This window comes from Sciurus vulgaris, assembly GCF_902686455.1.
Source record: "Sciurus vulgaris genome assembly, chromosome: 6".
Classification (NCBI taxonomy): Eukaryota; Metazoa; Chordata; class Mammalia; order Rodentia; family Sciuridae; genus Sciurus; species Sciurus vulgaris.
Genome location: NC_136466.1, coordinates 69,359,692 through 69,378,556, shown reverse-complemented (window position 1 = coordinate 69,378,556; position 18,865 = coordinate 69,359,692). Strand labels below are relative to the sequence as shown.

Here is an 18,865-nt window from a genome sequence, read left to right as displayed (position 1 = left end):
GGTGCACATTTAAACTGAAGAAAGTCATGCTCAGCATAGTAGAGAAAAATCTCCCACCAAGGTTTGAACAAAAAGGGTAAAGAATACAACTCAGTATTCATTATACGTGGGTTCCATGTTTGCATATCCATCTACTTGCTGAAATTTATTTGTGACCCCCAACGTCACCAGCCTTGATGCCTTCATGATCATTCTCAGACATGGTCAGAACACTGGAAAACTGAGTTGCCTGATGCATGTGATCCTGCTGAGGTAGGGCGAGGGGCTCAGCCTGCTTGTCTCATTCAGTGCTGGTGATCAAAGCCAGAGCCTCACGCAGGCAAGGCAAGCACTCCACCAGCGAGTCACATCCCAACCCTCAGCTCTCAGACTGCCATCAAGTATCTTTATAGCAGTCTTCGTGCCACATTTTTCATATTTTTTGTGCTTTTGGGGGGAGAACAAATGATCATTTTGCTGTTCAAAATGATCCCCAAGTGTGGTGCTTGATGTTCCAAACTCAAGAAGGACAACCTGGGTGTGAGGTGAGCTTGCTTTAGGCACAATTTCCAGTGCTGTTGGCTGAGTTGAACACCTGTGAATCAATGCTACCTATTAAACAAGATGTCTTTAAACAGAAACATACATAAAGCAAGTCTATGTGTTGGAGAGTTGACAAAAATGTTTTGACGGGGAGCTTACAGGAACCTAACCTGGTGTTTTCCCTAGTAGCATTGATTTAGTAGTCCCTAATTTGGTGTTTGTGGTGACCCCATAAAATAAAAATATTGCCAGTGATGAAAAATCACATGCAGTCCCTGGCTACTTAACAGTGCTAGATTTGGGAAAGAGGAAGTGGCTTCATTTTATCCCCAAGTTAACAATCCTGGGAAATGATCGTATCAGTCAGAAACAGCAGGAGATAAGATATTCTAAGAGATGCCTTTCAAGGAACAAACTTTTGAAATTGTGGGGTTGGGGAAGTGTGCCGAAAAATCTGAGGGCAAGCGCTCAGGAAAGGAAGATCACATGCACGTGACTGAAGCTGACAGGGACAATTTGGGAAGGAAAAGCCACTGGATCCACCTACCATTGGAGTAGAAAAAGCTCAGTCCCTTTTAAGGGCTCACCTCAGTGGTTTGGGCCCATCAAGGATAATCTCCTTATTTGAATGTCAACTGATTAGGGCCTTTAATCACATCTATAAAATCTCTTCACAACAGCACCTGGATTAAGGTTTGATTGCACAACAGGAAGAAGGTGTGTGTATGCTAAAAATAGCTGCCACCTCTCTTCTGTCTGCATCCTCTAGCCAAGTCCATACATCTAAGCATCATCACAAAAGTACATCAAATGTAGGCTTTAATGCAAGTTAGTTTCTAGGAGTGGATGCTGAGTTCTGTGTAAGTGAAGTCACATGATCTCACTCATAGCCACCTGGGCTTCATTCGACTCCCACCTCTTTCCTGGGGACCAACACCATTTCACCAACCATCCCTGTGAGGGAATTGGACCATCCTCATTTTATGGGTGGAGAAACCAGAATTCAGAGAAGTTAACTAACTCTGTTAAGTGATGGAACTAGGATCTGAACCCAGACAGACTGGAGCCAAAGACAGTCTCTTAACCTTCATGCTGTGCCAGTCTTAACCTGGCACTTGAAACAGTTATGTCTCTTCATGTTTTAGAAAGGCAGGGTCTGTACAAGGACCACAGGGTCCTTGTTTTTGTGGCAACAGGGGGTCATATACCCTTATTGGGAATATGTTGTCCCTTGTAAGCTCTGGAACCTTAGACTCTACTTCCAGAGGCTGTTTGCCTGTGCCACCTAGAGTCCCATGAACTATGTAAACCTCAGAGCCATGCTGATTCCCCATTTGTCTACCTTTAGACCTTATTCCATAAAGTTACCCAGATTTGTGTCCTGAGGCTTCAGCTACATCTCTTGGTGAGCTTCCCACAGAACATTCCTGTCACTTGCCCCTCTTGTTCATGCATCTAAGCAACCCATTTTCCACATTTACTGTGCGTCCGGTACCATGGCAGGAACAGGGAATGTAGCCACTAAGGGGACTCACTCTCAGTACCTTCAACGTTTACATTTTCTTGTCCCAGAAATCAAGCCTGGGGAGTAGGATGGCCACCATGCCTTGCTTACTGCCTGTGCTCCTCACTCAGCAGACATTTGCAAGAGTGCATGGTTTTCCTTTGATAGGTGAACACATTGCACCAGTTTTACATCAGTAAAAGTCCCCCTTCATCAACCGCCTTGCCTCTTTCACCCTCTCTACCTCTCACTCCACTCCAAAGATGACCCTTCTAAGCCATCTTGTATTTACTTTTCCAGATCTTTCTCCCATGTATTGATACACAAATAGGAATATATTGTGTTTGAAAATATTTATAATCATACACAGTGGTCTTTTCATAATGCTTATTGGTGGTTTGCACACGTGTTTCTCCCCAGTTCTCCCTGATACTATACCCTCCCAGGCAGCCTGGCTCAACAGATAAGGAGAGTAACGTCTAGATTCCTGTGAACCACATTGACTGAATGTGGACGGAAGAGTTTGCTGTCTGTGTTCAGCTTGGGCTGCCATAGGCTGGGTGGATTCAACAGCAGAACTTCTTGCAATTGTGAAGGTGGAAGTTTAAGGTCAAGAAGGCAGCATGGGGCTGGGGAGATAGCTCAATTGGTAGAGTGCTTGCCTTGCATACACGAGGCCCTGGGTTCAATCCCCAGCACCACAAAAAAAAAAAAAAAAAAAAGAAGAAGAAGAAGGCAGCCTGGCCAGGTTTGTGTTGAGGGATCTCTTCCTGGCTAGTAGACAATCACCTCACTGCATCCTCATGGAAGGATGAGAGATTGATTGATTGATTGATTTGGAGGTCTTTCTCTTCTATGATACCAGTCCTATTGAATCAGAGCCTTTCTCTTGCGATCTCATTTGCCTAGACCTTATCACCAGATAGAGTCAGATGAGTGGTTAGGGTTTCAGTATGTGAACTTGGGGGACATGTGTGTTACCCATGATGTTTGTCCTTACCTCAGAGCCACCGCATACTGAGCTGGGATGCTTCAGTGCCATAGGTGAGGGCTCTGTCCCCAGTGGGTGCACTCTAGGATGTTTGTTGACACATGCATTTCTGAGAGAACTACTTGCCCTGAGATTTGAGGGAAGCTGAGTGCCTCTGAGTGGCCTCCATCACCAGCATTCCATTTGAATTAGTGGAAACTTCAACCACCACTTTGTGAATGGTTCCAGATGTGTAGGCTTGGGGAGAGCAAGATCGCTGGGAATTCTCCTTAAAATTGAAAGTTCAATTACACTTAGGGTAGGGGACAGTTACCATCACTTAAGGATCAAAGAAGGGGACACGGTACCATCGAAGGAGGCCTCAAGCTGGTTTAAATGGTTGGGGAGGGGGTAGTGGCTAGACCTGTGCCAGGATGAAACCAGCGGCATGCTAAGGCCAATTAGTCAGCCTCATCCCTTGGCTCAAATCTTGATGGGTTTTAACAGCTCAGAAGGACAAAGAATGAAGGAAATAGAGTCCACAGAGTCACTGAGAAGAGACAACAGTTCACTGGGGGATTCGAGGGCTTTCAAAGGAGAAACTTTGAAAGGCCCACACGGAAATTCTGTTGTGGGGACAGAGAGTGTCCAGGGAGGCTCTGAGAGCTGTTTCTGTTTTGGGTCAGATGCAGGATGAAAGGCTGTGAAGCAGGGCATTAGGGTAGATGGCGTGGATGATGTTTGTGGAGGAAATATTGGGGGAAATGAGCTGCTGGCTTGATGTGGAGAGAATGCTCATAAGCGAAAGGAATTGCTGGCTTGTACCGTGGGACTGTGTGGCAAATGGCGCTGCGGAGTTAGGTCTTCAAAAAGCAGAGGGTTGATTGAAAGGGAGCCGAAAACCAGGGAGGTGAGGCTGGCCGCCTGCTCTTCTTGTGAGTCGACTTAGGATCACCATGAATGTGGATTCGGGAGCAGTTGTTAGCATGAGAAGCTCATATGAAGAAGTGGCAGGGAGGAAAATCACTGTGTATCATTAGGCAGTGGGGAAACCATTCTGCTTACAATGCTTGTGATCAGACAAACTCCAGCACTTTCCACAGGTGATTTATAATGTTTTCAAACCTTAGTTTTCTCATCTGCGAAGGTGGATAAATATAGTACAGTCAGCCCTCCATACACGTGGGTTCCACAATCACAGACTCAACCAACTGTGAATGAAGAGTACTTTAAAAAGTAGCATCTGGGGCTGGGGATGTGGCTCAGTGGTAGAGCACTTGCCTAACATGCCCAAGGCCCTGGGTTCAATACCCAGCACTGTGAAGGAAAACATGCACTGAACATGTACAGATTTTTCGTGTCCTTATTCCCTAAACAATATAGTATAACAATTTAATAGCACTTTAGATCATATTAGGTATTATGTAATCTAGAGACGACTTGAAGTATACAGGAGGATGTATGTAAATTATATGTGAATACTATGCCCTTTTATATAAGGGACTTGAACATCTGAGGAGTCCTACAGGAGGTCCAGAACCAATTCTGATCCAGAGGCATGACTGACTCCATCTACCTAGTAGGGCTGTTGAAAGACCTGGAGTAGAGAAATACCTGGAAAGGGCTGGCTGAGTTCATGGTAAATGCTTAATAAATGTTAGCTCTAATCACGGTTGAGAAATACAATTTGTGCCCTTATGATAAGGAAGGATGCTTATGTTATTTTCTCAAGTCCGAAATAGACACATAGAGAAAGAAATGAATAGAACTCAGGGGCAGTCAAATGGATTTGGGCCAGTGTCACTCAGGAGAGAGCATGAAAGTCCTCAGGCAGTGGCAGAAGTGTTTTTCAAGTTAAGAGGCCAAATTGAGCAACAAGGGTATGCAATGGCTGAAAGGGAGAGGAGGGAATTTTATATCACTGTTACCCTGACTGTCGCCCACTTGGGTAAAGCAGCCTCTGTGTACAGTGTGCCCGTTAGATGTGGGATTGCATGGACATAGATGGCCCACCCATGCTCCTGTGGAAGTCACTAGACACACTGTCAGGATCGGCCAAGTGGGTGCAGCACTGATGCAAGAACTAAGCACAGCTGGTGGGCAGGGCACAAATCCAGCACAGGCCTGTCCCGTTGAAGGCCTCTGGAACTTTATCTCTGACACATTTAAATGCCACTTCTCATGTTGCACTGTTCTAGGTACTCCATGAATATGCACCTATCCCAGATCTCAGTTCCATTTCAGAAGCAAGTAAATTGGGAGACTATTTAGGAAGCTTGGGTGACATCCCAGGTGAAAGGAGATGAACCCAGGGGGGCAGTAGGAGTGCCTAAGCGGGGACACAGGCAGAGGCAAAGGCCAGAGTGAGGATACAGGGGAGGAAACCCATGGTTCTAGCTTGGGTGAGCAGAAAGTCCTTTCTGAGGAGGTGGGGCACTCTGAAGGAATTTGGACTAGTGGTTCTCACATTTTAGAGTGTTTCAAAGTCAACTGCAGAGATTGTGGATACTGTAGGCACCGAGGCTCCAACCCCAGACCTGCTGACTCTGCCCCCTCTGGAGTAGGCCTAGGAATCTGCCTTTCTCCAGGTATTCCTGAGGGCTCTGCTGCAGGTGATTCATAAATCACACCTTGAGAAATGCTGAACTAGAGAAAATAAACATTCTTGGCTTTGGTCCTCCAGAAAGCAGTCAGGCAAGGGCTTAGGTGCTAACGCATCTGGTTGGTGAAATCACAGATGGGGATGCACAAGGCACAGGAAGATGGGGTTCTCATGCTGGCTGCCATTTCAAAATACACCATGCAGGATCGAGCTGTCGTCAACATGTGGGACTGCTGTCTGCAGGGAGGAATCATATCTCAGCATAGTTGGAAGGAGAGGGAGATGGGAGCATTTGGGTTTCTACCCAACCATGCCCTGACCCCTATTTCCCATTGGTGAAATTCACTCTTGGGAGCTAACTGTCTCACCTTGCAGGGTTGGATCACCTGTCCTCTTATTGATCTCTTAAGGACTCAGATCTCAGCCAGATATGGTGGCACTCACCTGTAATCCCTGCTGCTGCGGGGGCTGAGGCAGGAGGATTGCAAGTTTAAAGCCAGCCTCAACAACATAACAAGATCCTGACTCAAAATAAAATATATAAAGGGCTGGGGAAGTGACTTAGTAGTTAAGCGACCCTGAGTTCAATCCCCAATACCCACCCCCTCCAAGAAAGAAGCCATATCTCAGATCTCTGGAAGTAGAGGGGCAACTAGGGCAGATGGGATGCTGGTCAGAAAGAAAGGAAGAAGGGCTCACGGAGGGCATATGAAAGGTGCACAGTTTGGTTCTCCAATAGAGTAAAGAAGGCTGGGTAATATGGATGTGCACCTCCACAATGAATTGCAGTTTTGAAGCTGGATATTAAGAAGGAAGATTTCTAGGGACATTATCTAACTGGAATATTCATAATGGAACAAAGAAGGAAACTTAGAATTTGCACCCATAGAAAGCATCTTTCAGTTTTTCTTTATTTGTATTTCTCTCCCTAGCACAACTTCCAGAAACAGAAGACACTGATGATAAAGTGATACATGTGAGCAGTTGCAGCGTTTTGCAAAAGGAGACTGCATAAATTTAAGGTACCATGTGTTTATTTTATATCCTGAATTAACTTTCCACCTTCCTTGTCCAAAGTTCCAATAAAAGGTTACACTTGGGCTGGAGAGCAAATGAATTTGTGTCTCATCCAAACTTCTGCAGCTTTTTCTCTGAAGACCTGTAAGTTCCTATGACAATCTAAAAGGGACATAAAAATAATCACTGTAATTCTTGAGGGCTGCCAACTGCCTACTGGGTTCCAGAGAGTAATAACCTTGCTTCACGTTTACATGAAGATTTCCATCTGTGTTACCAGAACTTGGCTAACATCATACAGTGGCAAATGGCATTAATCTGTCATAGAAATAGGGGGAATTTAGTTACCACAAGTTAAAGTAACTGATCATGTCAGATAAGGAGTTTGCAAGAAATAGATGATTAGGCTTACTTTCTGCTACCATCCTGAGCCATTTAAAAATATTCCAGAGCTGGACACAGTGGTGCATGCCTGAAACCCCAGAGGCTCAGGAAGAAGGATCACAAGTTCAAAGTAAGCCCCAGCAATTTATCAAGGCCCCAAGTAACTTAGCAAGACTCTGTCTCTAAAGAAAACATTTAAGAAGGGTTGGGATGTGGTTCAGCAGTTAAGAGCTTCTGGGTTCAATCCCTGGTACAAAAAAAAAAAAAAAATTTTATTTTCAGGTAAGCCTGGCATAGTGGTAGATGCCTGTAATCCCAGTCACCTGGGAAACTGAGGCAGGAGGATCACTTGAGCCCAGAAGTGGGAGACAAGCTTAGGCAACAAAACAAGTCCCTGTTTCCTAAAATAATAATAATAATAATAATAAATATTTCAGGTGGCTGGGAGATCTGACCCTAGGAAGAAATATGTTCTGATCATTATAAAGATGTTCATAACTCACTTGTGAAAAATTGATTTAGAGTTTTTGTGTGTTTGCTGGGGGCAGAAAGCAAAAAATTGCAACTGCTTTTAATGCAACCCAGCTACTTGTGAAGACAGGGAAAGGATGGGTGAGGATGTCCAGGAACTGCTGGTTTGAGGTAGAAGTTAAAGCCTGGTGAGTGAGTATGGGAGACAGAAGGGTCTCTAGGCAATGTGGGATCAAATTAAGTGAAGAAAAGTTCTAGAGCAAGGCATGGTGGCGCATACTGTAATTCCAGCTACTCAGAAGGAGGCTGAGGCAGGAGGATTGTAAGACTGAGGCCAGCTCAGAAACTTGGTAAGATCCTGTCTCAGAATAAAATTTAAAATGGTGTTGGGGATGTAGCTTAGTGGTAGAGTGCTTGCCTAGCATGAGGGAGGCCCTGGGTTCAATTCCTAGTGAAAGAAAGAAAAGACAGGAAGGAAGGAAGGAAGGGAGGGAGGGAGGGAGGGAGGGAGGGAGGGAGAAAGAAAAATTATTTTTTTGTTTGTTTGTTTTTGTTTTTTAAGCAGATGAAAGGGCAAAATGGGAAATAGGAAGAAATAAGAAAGAAAAATAAACAAGTCAGGAGAGATATTATTACAGAAGGTGAAGGTCTTCCATGCAAGAATTGGTTGGAAGAGATATTTGCTATATGAAAAATAAGAGAAGACTATTGGCTGCATGTTTGAGAGAGAGAGATTGGTTATTGGTTCCTGGATCTGTAATGTTCAATAAAAAAGACTTTATTGAGCCACAAACATACAAGGCATTGGGACATCAAGAGTTTGTCTCATTGCTGTGTGACATCCTTCCTCCATGTACCTTCACATACATACCTGTTTAGAAAAAGTCTACAAAGATGGTTGAACAGGATGCTTCGTCCCTGAGGTCTCCTCCATCTCTAGAATTCTTTGATCCTGGATCAATATCTCTAGGACTCCACAAAGCAAGTGTGTTCTTTGTAGGCTTGATCTCTGTAGGGCTGGACAATTGTTTTAACTTTCTTTCTTTTTTTTTTTTTTTTTTTTAATTTATTTTTACTGTAAACAAATGGGGTACATCTTGTTTCTCTGTTTGTACATGAAGTAGAGGCGTACCATTTGTGTAATCATACATTTACATAGGGTAATGGTGTTTGATTCATTTTGTTGTTCTTTCCTTACCCCCCACCTCTCCCACCCCTCTTTTCCCTCTATACAGTCCCTCCTTCCTCCATTCTTGCCTCCCTCCCTGTTTTAACTTTCTGCCTCTCAATCCTGTTTCTACTAGAAAGGATGATTTCAGTTGCAAATTGATAGAAAGCCTAACTAAAGCCAGTTTAAGCATAAAGGAATATATTGGCTTACAAATTCTCAAAAGTCCTGAATAGCTTCATTCAGGAATGGTGTGATCCAGGATCTCAAATGCTCATCCAATGTTTTAGTTTCCCTATCTCTTTCCCTCAGTTCTATTTCTCCAGGTTGTCTCCATTTTCAGATTTTCTCTTCTCTGTGGCAAGATGACAGACATCATCTTTTAAGACCAACTTGTATTAAGAACATGTCATTCAACTGTGAGCTGCCGCACACATCCCAGGAAGCAAGCTGATTGTACTACTTTGGGTCAAATGCCCGTCCTTGAACCAAACACTTCGGCCAGATTGAGTATAGCCTGCCTCAATCTTTTACACTGGGATCTGCGATGATATAACCAGGAGACAGAGGAATAGATTCCAGGTAGCTAAACCTTAATACTAGACTCTTGCAGGCTTTGTGAAACATAGGAAGAAACAGGAGGATCTGATCCAAACAAGAAAAGGCCAGAGGGTCCAGAAAGACTTCTAACCCAGAGATGGCCCAGATTGACACATCCAGGGTGGCCTCTCTCTACCCCCTCAGAATGCCCTTTGTTCCGGGCGTGACTCAGGGATTTTGGAGGGCCCCAGTGCTAGTTACTTCCAGGAGATTACGGGGAAATGCTCCCTTCCTGTTTAGGATTACACTCCTCGCCCTCCCTCCCACGCAGGCCATATGTTCATTCTGAGCCTCAGCAGCCAGCCAGCCAAGCCCTGTGTGTTCTCTTGGCAAAACGAGGGCCCAGTAATTAAAGTCCATATGCAAAGCTGCTACCTCCAGCACACACCGAGGTCTTTTAATTAGTATGTCATTGGTCAGAGAGGTACTATCAAACAGCTCCCAGTCTGGCCGGCTGGGATCGCAGTGTTTGAAAAGTCCCAGATCAGAAAGGGATAATAAATGCTTGAAGTCCCATCTGTTGGAATGATTTGTTTAAGGTATAAATTTCTGTTCTGTTACTATTTTTAAGAATTCTGCTTGGAGCATTTCTTCACTGTAACAACCACCCGAGTATTCCTTGGAGGAAGGAGTGTGAGGAAGTGAACTAGAAGAAGGCTCTGGAAAAATCCATGTGTTTCTCTTCAAAGAAAGTCATATAACGCAGTGGGGGTGGGGGGAAAAGAGGAGAGGTGGACATTTGGTTTGTGTGACTTGTCTGGGGTTTGTCCTTCCATGACATCCGCCTGTCTGCAGTCCATGGTTTTGCAGTGACCAGCACCCCTGATGTCTGTCCTTCAGCCTTACCCGGCATGTGTGTGGCAGTCTGTCTTGACATTAGGAAGGACTTTGAATTCAGCTTGGTAAACAAAGGCCAACAGCTGTGGAAAAGCAAAGGGAACCAGGAGGCAGGACTTCATTGCCTTCAAGAAGCCATGGCAGAGTAGAGCCAGATGCCTCCTGCCAGTCATCTCCAAGCAACTTGGTTTTGTTTGACCAACATCTCGTGCAAGAAGGAAGGTGGAAGAAGGCACGTGGTTGAGCCCCTTCCACCTTCTTTTTGTTCACTCAGTACTTTAGGAAAAGCTGGAGTCAAAACTCAGAGCTTAGCCCCAGGTATGGTGGCACATGCCTATAATTCCAGCACCTCAGGAGGCTGAGGCAGGAGGATCACAAATTCGAGGCTAGCCCAGGCAATTTAGGGAGACCCTGTCTCAAAATAAAAAAAAATTAAAAATCTGGGGATGTGGCTCAGGAGCAGACTACTTGCTTAGCGTGTGTGAGGCCCTGTGTTCATTTTCAGGACTGCAAAATACATACAAACAAAAAAATCCAAACTCAGAAGCAGAAGAAGTGGTAACCACAGCTGGGGACTGGGGATGGGAGATGGAAAGAACTTGGCTAAAGGACCCAGGTTTTCAGTTATGATATGAATGAATTTTGAGGATCTGGTGTACAGCATGGTGTGATGATCGTTAATCATACAGCATTGTATGAAATTTGCTAAGAGGGTAGAGTTTAAGCATTCTCACCAAAATAACAACAACAACAAACACAACACAAAAAAGTAACTGTGTGAGGTGATGGACGTGTTCACTAACTTGAGTGTGGTAATCTTTTCAGTGTGTGTGTGTGTGTGTGTGTGTGTGTGTGTGCACTTATACATCAAATCATCACATTGCAGTCTTTAAATACATATAATTGCATTTGTCAATTAGACTCAATAAAGTTGAGAAGAATAAACAAAAGAAAAAACTGAAGGTTTAGAAACGCAGGCAGCTGTGCCATGTGGCTGTCTAGGAGAGAGTGCCAGGGTCCCTCTTAGCTCCTGTGCCTCCCGTTGGCCCCTTCCAGGTGTGGAAGTAAGGAGAGGTGTTGCCAAGGCTGGAGCTGGGTGACAGTGTGTACCTGTGTGTGGAAGGACTGTAGGAAGTGGGCCACCAGAAGGTCTGCACGGCCTGCAGGGTCGGTCAGGAGGGTGCTTCTCACTCTCTCCTCAGAAACACTACGGGCCACAGCACTGTTCTCTCTCTCCTGCTGTCTCCTCACTCTCTGCTCCTGAGGGGTGAGAGAAGGCCTGCTCTTGCCCTGTCCACACCCACTCCAGAGGCGGAGACTCAGGCCTAAACCTCCCTCAAGAGGCCTGACTGTCTGTCCATTCATTCGTTCACTCCCATGCATTCCCTTGAGTGCACCAATATCTCTCCCTGGCCGGAGAGGGTCTGGGGAGGGGCCTGCATTTATTCCCTTCTGTCCCCCTTTTCTTGCTTGCTTGCGTTGCAGTGGTGGTGGTTTGATAGTGGTGATTGAACCCAGGGACACTTAACCACTGAGCCACATCCCCAGCCCCTGCCCCACTTTATTGTAAATTTTGGAACAGGGTCACACTAAGTTGCTGAGACTGGTGTTGAACTTGTGATGCTCCTGCCTCAGCCTCCTGAATCGCTGGGATTTACAGGCATTCGCTTCTCTGCCTGGCTTTTTGCAGTACTGGGGATTGAATCCAGGGTACTCTACCACTGAGCTATATCCCCAGTCCTTTTTTATTTTGGAACAGAGTCTTGCTAAGTCATCCAGGCTGGTTTCAAACTTGTGATCCTTCAGCCTCAGCCTCCAGAGTCACTGGGATTCCAGGCATGCACACAGCTCTCCACCTGTGTTTGACTCTTGCTGGAGGCTCCGACTAGGGCCTGGGAGTGGGCCTTCAAGGAGGGCCTTTGGGGCACCTCTGCTTCGCTAGCCCAGCAGTGGTGCTAGAGTGCCAGTCAGTAATGAAGTGTGGTTTCGCCTGGCTTTGTTCTCTGTTTGTCCCTTTACCTTAAGGAGCTTGCAGGGCCGACTGCGGCCTGCCTTGAGTTTTCTGGGTCTCGGCCCATCCCTTCACAGTGCTGGTGCCCTACCCTCCCATTCTTTCAGTCTCTGTTCATGCACCCAGGGTGCTTTTGGGTGGGTGGGCTTGGTGAAGGGAATGGGGTCTCGAGGGGAGGGGACGGGAAGAATTCCGAGTTAGCATCATGGCACACTGAACAGGGAAGGGAGGGATGGAGACGGAAGCATCTGTGTAACACAGCCTGGAAACAGGGAAAGGAAGGCGGGGAGAGCTGTGGGAATTGACGAGAAAGGGAAGTCGGAGAGTCTGGCTTGGAGACGGAAGAGAAGAGTAGTGATGGCTTAAAATACCATGTTTAACATAAATTAAAGGGGATGTAGGCTAGAATCTGGAGTAAATGTTATTTGTCTGACACTTAAATACCTGCTTCCAGAATGCTCTCCTTGCAAAATTACAGTATTTCAGGCTTTGGTTGTAATGCCATGTGAATAGATCTTAGTTTAGAAGAATAATTGATTAGCCCTCTAGGGGAGTTATTTATAGTTATTTCCTTGTTGTAACATTTGAAACCAAGTTTGATTTAGAAAATCTCTTTTTATCATTCCTGATTTAACTAATGGACCTTACTGGATGATTTGCTGTGTGCAGTGCAGTTTATAATCTTGGGACAGTTCCAGCCAGTGAACACAGAGTAGGTTTCTTTTGTGGCTTGTTTGCACCTGCCAGCGATCTGGTGTACCTCTTAAAGTCACAAGGCAGCTATTAGCCACCAACTGACACAAAGATTATGGGTTAAACTCTGAATTGGTTTAAACGGTGTCATATGTCTACAAGGGTTGAGAGCAAGGTGGGGGGGGGGGCGCGTGTGTTTGGCAAGTGGGGAGAAGTCCCTGCAGCCGAGGGAGGAGACTCTGGGTATAAACAACGGTTCCACACAGTGAGAAGCAGAGGCGGGTGGATTTGTTGAAAAAGCCCTGAATCAGGGAGACATAGGTTTTGAATCCTGACTGTGCAATCTGGGTGAGCCTCAGTTTGTGATCTTGAACGTGGGAATGAGAAGGCCTGATTCACAAAACAGGGTTCAGTGAGCTTGAATTCGCACAGTTCTGACTGGCAGAGATGCTCAGAGATTACAACAAACTGTGCACAGGAAGACGGCTGCAGCGGCAGCATTGAAGAAGAGAGACCCTTTGTACACTGCCGAGAAGGGTAACAGGGAAAGGCCTCGGGAGCTGCCCAGGAGCCACACAAATAGACCTGGGTCGTGTCTTGGCTCTGGTACTTATTGATATGCCCATGCTGTGTGACCATGGGCAGCCTCTCTGAACCACAGCATTTTCATTGGGTCAATGGAGACAGTACTCACCTTCTAAGGAATTGTTGTGAGGAGTAATGACACTACAGCACAGCTCTGGGCTCCCAGGCTCAGGACATGCTAGTGTCCATCACCACTGCTTCTTGCATGACTGTGTGTATGAATGTGTGTGCGTGTGTGTGTGTGTGTGCATGAGTGTGCAGTGCTGGGGGTGGAACCCGGGTTCTGTGCATGCCAGGCAAGTTCTCTACCACTGAGCCACATCCCTCATTTTGCCTCCCTAATCTCCTCCGCCCCCAATTTTTTGAGATAGGGTCTTGCTAGGTTGTCCAGGCTGACCTGGAACTTGTGTCAAAGTCATCCTGTCTCAGCATCCAGAGTCACGTGGTCACCGTGATTACGTACTTGCACCACCATGCATGACTTTTTTTTTTTGAGACAGAGTCTCTATGTTGCCCAGGCTAGCCTTGAACTCTTAGCTCATTTGATCCTCCTGCCTTTGCCTCCCAGGTAGCTTGGACTATAAGCCTGGCTTAATTTTAACTTGGTTTCTCTTCTTTTTTGTTGTTGTTGTAGTTCTGGGGATTGCACCCATGCTAGGCAAGTGCACCACCCCTGAGCTGCGCCCTCATCCCTCTTTGTTTCTATTCTGAGCACCTCACCTGCTTGTGAATATAGAGACTCTTCAACTTACAACGAGGCGATGTCCCGATAAACCCGTAAGTCTAAAATGCCTTTAATATGCTTTCCCTCCCAAACTGAGTTTAGCAACACGGCACACTGCACTTCTCCTTGGGACCATGTGACTGACTGGGAGCTGGAACTAGCTGCCATGGATGGCATCATGAGAAGATCCTGCGCCTGTGGCTGGCCCAGGGAAAAGGTCAGAACTCTAAGTGTGGTATCTACTGAATGCATGTCATTTGCACCATTGTGCAGTTGAAAAATCCTGAGTGGCGCTATCATCCGTACACCAGCCTGTTCCCCACCCCGTCCCTCCCCAGGACAGCATCTAGGTTCTGGAGCTTTGCAGTCCAGGCATCTGTAGGTTAGTATATCTAGTCCTCAGCTGGCATCCATCAGTGGCCTCTGCTAGAACATACATCACTGTCCGGTCCTCGGTCGCTGGCACAAGTGGGTGGCTGCTGCCCTGCCCTTGTTGCCCTCTGAAGGCCTCTTTAGGTCCTCTCCTTACTGCACTGCTGTCTCCCATAGACCCCTGGGTCCTCTTCCTGCCCTAGGCCAGGCTGAGGGTTTCTGAATGGCTGCCTTCATGTAGCTCCAGGGTTCTGAGATCTTGACCTTCCCCAGGGCTTCCATCTCCCCCTGCCCTCAGACCTCCAAACCTTTGCTGCTTCCTCCTCCCCTGGAGTCCATCCTGTTCGGGAGGTTTGGGAGGAGGGACTTTTGTCTCAGGTGGAGTCAGGAAGCCTTGCTCTTAGATTATCATGTATTTTCCCCCAAGTGTTAATTACCAGAGTCCATTCCCTTCCCAATAGGGTGTAAACTTTGAAGCTCAGAAGAAATTTTCCTCCCTGTTTTGTCTTCCCTTCCCTGAGGCAAGAAACAGAGTAGCCTTGCTCAGTGGGTAGGGCAAGGGCCATGCATACTAGGAAACTTGGAGAAAAATTCACCATTATTGTTTAAAAATATTCTCCTGCCACATGACTTGGAAACTACTTGAGGACAGGGATCTCTATTTCATTCATTCTAAGGTCTACCCTAGGGAAACAAAAATAGAGTCTCGCATAGAAAAGGTACTAAGTACACATTCATCAGTCAGAAGAATACATGATGGATTACTTTTTGATTCTGTATTATTAGTGTCTTGAAAGGTTTTTCATTTCACTGATATTAATATATCTTTTTCTCAATATACGATATTAAAACATGAATATAAAAACGTCAACCTAGTTGTTGTGCCGACTGAGTAAAACTAACTAACTAAAAGAGAAATATGGAATCTGACACACTCATTCATTCATTCAGCCTGTTTGCTGGGGCTATTCTGTGGGCCATAGGTGGTTGGGAGAGAGCTGTGGATGAGACTTTCAGGGCCCCTAGTGGGGTTGTGGGGAGACAGATGATTAACACATACTCAAATAAATAGTGGTAACTTTGGACATAGACAAATGCTATGAAGAAAGTCACATAAGTATAAAATAACACTGAAGGAAGGAAAGGCCCACAGCACTCTGCTGGAGTATAGCAGAGAGACCTGGGAGCGATGCCGTGCTGAGATCGGAAGGAAGAGCAGCAGATCCAGGCAAAGGAGACAGTGAAGGCGAGGGTCCGGAGGGGCACAGTGATTCAGGCAGCAGGAACAGCATGCACAGTGTTCCCCTTGCACAAAGAACCATGTTGCTGTCTTCCTGCAGCTCACAGCCAATTAGCAGGGGCATGATCTGTGCTGCTATGGCAAACTGACGGATTATTTAACTTCTGCCTGTTATTTCCCAGGAGCTCTTATCTTGCTGAATGCACTTTGGAACTTTCAAAAAGATGACACATGTTCTTGGTGCATGTTCTTGGTGGAATGATGTGCTTCTGTCAAGAGATCGCTTTTTGGTTAAGTCATGAGGACGAGATTCAAAGAACCAACACAGGGGTGCTACGTCTGTTGTGATCACTCTGTTCATCAACTTTACTTTGAGAAGATCTAGTGAATACTTGGTGTTTGCAAAGTCAAAGTCAGGCTGAGTGAGGGGATGGGTTAAGGTTTGAGATACCTGATTAACACTAACTGCTGTCAACAGATAAACATCAAAATTTCATTGACTTGAAACGTGCAGTTTGATTTCTCACTGGATGTTCCTAATGGGCAGGTGGTTCTCCTCTAAGTAGGGATTCTAGCTCCCAGTTTCCTTCCATCTTGCTGCTCCGCCATCTTCAACCTGGGGCTTTCTTTCAGAAGGAGGAGCGAGCATGTGCCTGAGAGGTTTTCCTGGAACAGGTCTGGAAGTGACATTCAGCACTCCTGCCCACGTTCTTCTGGCCAGAACTCAAGTATCAAGGCTACTGCTTAGGCAAGGAATGTAGAAAATACAATCCAGCCAGGGGCCGAGAAGTAGAGACAGTTTTAAATAAGAATGAACTGCAACTGCTCCCTGCCACCCTCTCTGATTTAATTGGTCCTGGCATCTTTATACTCAGGCTCATTTTTTCCTCTACCTTATGTCTATTCCTTAAAAAAAAAAAAAAAAAAAAAAAAAAAAGGAAGTTGGGAAGTATGTTAATATATAGCTTAAATAAATGATACACTTAAAAACTGCTCATTATTTTTTCTTTCTTTTCTGTTTTCCTTCTTTCCTCTCTTTCATTCTCTTCTTTCTGATGTTGACAGTTAGGAATTCTATTAATTTTCATTCTTCTTTTACAGGTTTGAATACCACCAACTCAACTTTCATATATTCATCAATCTAAAAAGAGTCAAGGGACAATTTATAACTTAGAAACCACTTACCTAGGTTTGGAGGCAAAATTAGGGGACCAAGTTTAGCTTTGGAGAGTGTAAGGTCATTTTGTTCCGGGGCTGCCTTATCCGGAACACATGAAAGGAACGGATGGAATTCAAGCTCTCCATGGCCCTAACCCTCAGTGTCTGTCTCCATCCTTAATAACAAATGGGGAAGGGGAGCCATAATAGGGGCCTGTTTTTGAGATCTGTTAATTTTCTCCTTGATTATACAGTGCCATGAAATGTGAAAGACATTAAGGACTCTGAGCATGGTCCCCCTAAATGCCCCATCGCCCACAGGGAGCCAGCCAAAAGGCTGGGGTTGGCTTCAGATGGCTGGACAGGTGGCTTGGTAATTAAAACCTTTCCCTTCTAACTGCAGGCCTTGTTTTGCCAGGAATCTGAGGTGAAGAAAATGTTCTGGTTCTATGCCTCTACCAGCTGCTTTGAAAGCTTCCTCACAGCTGTCCCCAAACCACGGCAGACAACCACATCTCTACTTTCAAAATCTCGGGGCTTAGTGTTACGCGATATGGGATAAGCAGATTTGGAGATGAGGGGAGATCTGTCCCTGATTTCAAATGTTCTGAGCCTTTTTGAAGACTCCAAGAACATAAAAGAAAGACTAGAAAGCATGCATTTCCTCCCAACATCAGCTCTATGGGATGGGGCGTGGCTTCTCCTCTTTCTGTAGGTGGGCTGGTCAAGGTAAGGCATAGATGATTTCAGTGATTTGAGCAAGGTTGTGCCACTAAGCATCAGAGTCAGGATTCAAATCCAGGCAGTTTCAACCTCAACCCCAGGCTCTGGTGACCTCTACTCTCAAGTGTGTCCAAAATTTAATTCCTGATCTTCTCCAAAGATCGGCTTCACCCTGAGTTTCCCTCCATCTCAGCTCATGGCTACTCCGTCCTTCTAGGTGCTCAGGCCAAAAACCCTGGAGTCATCCTTAACATCCTTCTTCCCCTCATACTCCAAGTGTAGAATTTATCCAGAAATCTTAGCCAGGTGTGGTGGTGCATACCTATAATCCCACCAACTTGGGAGGCTGAGGTAGGAGGATCACAGGTTCAAAGCCAGCTTCAGCAACTTAGCATGACCCTAAGCAACTTAGTGAGAACTTGTCTCAAAATAAAAAATAAAAAAGGGGGCTGGGGATGTGGTAAAACACCCCTGGGTTAAATCCCCAGCACAAAAAAATTTATCCAGAAATCTAATCATATTTGAAAAACATATCCAGAACTTGAACACACCTCACCATTTCCCATGACTACCACCTTAGCTAAAGCCACTATCTCACACTTGGGTTTCTATGATAGTCTTGACATAATATTCTCTCTGTTTCTAGCCCTGCTGGCCCCCATTCCCTTCTCATCACAGCAGCCAGAGCCACCCCACCTGGGATGCATTTGTCATTCTGGAGCTGTGGTTCCTTCCATCTTGTTGTTTGTATGGTCACAGCAGCCACGACTCCATGACTGTACTCTAGCCCACCAAAAAGGGAGTAAGGGAGGAAATTCTGGGACGTAATTTCCTTTTAAGCAAAAGATACAAACTGTACACATTATTTCCACTCATATTTTATGGGCAAGTGTCTGGTCACATGGTCAGCCTAGCTGCAGAGGAGCCTGGGAAATGTAGTCTCTGGATAGGTCTCCATATTCTCAACTCACCAAGAGGAGGGGAGTGAATATGGGGAATAGCTAGTAGTGCACTACAGAGTTGCAGAGGGCCAAGTCAGGAGATTGCACAAGAGACTGGGTGAGTGTCGGTGACACTTAGCCTAGAGAAAAGGCAGTGGACACAAGGTGAACAGATTGGAGATGTGTTTTGGTGGTTGAATCAACATGACACAAAATGCAGACAGTATGCAGGCTGAAGAAAAAGCAGGGATCCAGGGTGATTCCCAGATTTGTCTTGAGAGATGAAGCATCATTATTTCCTGAGATGAGGACACAGGCCCCTTAAGAGAGGACTCACACACTG

General features: G+C 45.6%; 1 long non-coding RNA gene across 6 annotated transcripts in view; it reads left to right on the top strand.

Moving 5' to 3' along the window:
• LOC306664937 overlaps nt 1-18,865 on the top strand; it is a 112,089-nt gene that overhangs the window by 82,632 nt on the left and 10,592 nt on the right. For all 6 annotated transcript variants that reach the window (XR_013764860.1, XR_013764861.1, XR_013764862.1 and 3 more), the window contains one exon: nt 6,531-6,620. This is a non-coding gene — a long non-coding RNA (uncharacterized lncRNA). The remainder of the gene's footprint in view (nt 1-6,530; nt 6,621-18,865) is intronic.